General features: G+C 50.1%; 1 protein-coding gene across 1 annotated transcript in view; it reads right to left on the bottom strand.

Moving 5' to 3' along the window:
• Nucleotides 1–2,170, bottom strand: part of si:ch211-1e14.1 (UPF0606 protein KIAA1549) — a 61,333-nt gene that overhangs the window by 15,994 nt on the left and 43,169 nt on the right.

Genomic DNA, 2,170 nt, shown 5'->3' with positions numbered 1-2,170 from the left:
GGGAGAGATCAAGGACGTGGTCTCTACAGACTTCCCCTCCTCCTCCCACCTTCATTCTCTCTTCTACTCCTCAGTGAAGATGGGGAATAAGCTGCTGAGAGGACTTTGAGGACTGAAGGACCAGCCTGCTCACACTACTCGGCTGTTACAATTAAAGCAACAAATCTGACACTTACAGACTCCAAGGTCCGTGGATTAAAACTAGTCCTAGATTAAAAGAAAATGGCAATGAAAATCTCCACTGAAAAAAAGATTTTAGTCTAGGACTAGGCTTAATCCATGTGCAGAAAACTGGCCGCACATTTACTCATAGAAACTAAACCCACAGCCATTCCCAGTTAGTAAAACAAGACATGCTAGTAACACTCTGGTACAGCATAAGTGCTGTTGGCTAACACAATATCCATCTCTAAAAACACAGGACAGGGTTTGGGGGCTCAGGGAACTAGATATGGCCAAGTTCTAGTCGGTCCTGATCAAGCGTTGAGGGAGAATCTTCAGCATTGGGATGCTACTGCTGTGGGAGGCTACGTGCTAATGGTGCTAGCTCTTTACCTTCATCTTTGTTTTCCTCTTGCCTCTTCTTCTCTTTTCTTTCAACCCTCTGCCTTTCCTCACTTTTTTCTTTTTCTCCTCCTCTTCCTCTTCCTCTTCCAGCTCCTCTTCTTCCTCCTCCTCCTCCTCCTCCTCTTCCTCGTCCTGCTTTGATTTTTGTGCTTGTGTCTTTTTAGGTTTGCCCTTGGAGACTGCTGGTATGGGTTTCTGTGTCCAAGCGCACAGCATGGGAGAGCAGCAGGAGAAGAATGAATGTTGGACAACCAACCAACGGGTCACAGCTACAACACCAGGTATGTGAATGCTGCTGGTGCACAAGCACCTAGCATACGTGTTCACAACTGCCAACTGCTAATGAAGCGCTAACTAAAAGCCTAGGGTGCTAACGGAGGCACTGAACACAAACTGCACAACCATCAAACTCAAACAATGGCTGACACAGCACACAACAAAAACTGTATCACAACCACTAACCACTTACACAACACAGGTCGCTATGTTAACACAAACACAGGACTTCAAACTCAGTGTCTGGGCTTAGACTACCACAGTGTGACAACTTTATAAACCATCCCAGCAACGTTCGAAGGATAGGCTCTAAATATATTCTGTCATGTTTATTAGTAGTTTACAAACATGTTGACCATCCATTAGCCTCTGCTCTAAAACATGAGCACATATCTCACAATATCCAGTGTGTGTGAATATCATAAATATACTTTGCTTTTCAAACCTTAATTTATACTTCCAGAAGTTTTGATGGAAGTGCATTATTAAGTGCTAATAAACATTTATAAACAATAAACCAAAAAAGCCTGACACACACTGCCGCGATATGAGAGATGAATATCTGCCTGTACCATCTCTCTCCTCCTCCTTCTCCTCTCATCCTCCTCTTCATCCTCCTCTTCTTCTTCCTCCCCCTCTTCCTCCTCTCCTTCCTCTTCCTCCTCTCCTTCCTCTTCTTCATCCTCCTCCTCCTCCTCCTCCTCATTGCTTGAGGCCACGTCTTTGCTTGGGATGGGTGTCAGCAGCTTGGGGATAGGTGGTCTTTGAAGAGACAACGTGGACCTCTGTGAAGAAGGAGTGGACCTCTGCAACGCAGAGCCAGGTCTCTGGACGCCCGATTCGGACCTCTGTAACGCGGAGCCGGGCATCTGCTGCAGCGGCCGCGGCCTGGGAATGGACGGGCTGGGCTGCGCTGGAACGGCCCTCTGAAGGCTCGGCGTGGACCTCGGAGTGGACCTCGGCAGGGACGATGTAGACCGCTGGGTCGAGCCGGACTGGCGCAAGCCCGAGCCTGGTCTCTGCATGGCCGAGCCGCCCCTCTGGACCGACGGGGTGGAGCGGCGCTGGACTGAGCTGGGCCTCTGAGGCCCGCCAGAGGAAGTGGACCGGGCGGACGGCGCCCGGGTCTGGGCCGATGGGGGTCTCTGACCAGGGGTCGGAGACTTCAGCAGAGGGGGGGACCCCTGCTTCAAAGAGGTGGTGGACTGAGACGTGGAGGGCAGAAAGGAGATGAGAGGTGACAGTGAGAGAGAGAGAGAGAGGAAGAGAGAGAGAGAGAGAGAGAGAGAGAGAGAGAGAGAAGGAGAGGCAACTGAAAGTCATACAC

Source organism: Alosa sapidissima, chromosome 11 (assembly GCF_018492685.1).
Source record: "Alosa sapidissima isolate fAloSap1 chromosome 11, fAloSap1.pri, whole genome shotgun sequence".
In the NCBI taxonomy this organism is placed as follows: domain Eukaryota; kingdom Metazoa; phylum Chordata; class Actinopteri; order Clupeiformes; family Clupeidae; genus Alosa; species Alosa sapidissima.
The sequence above is the reverse complement of the archived record's forward strand: the minus strand, read 5'-3'. Positions and strand labels throughout refer to the sequence as shown.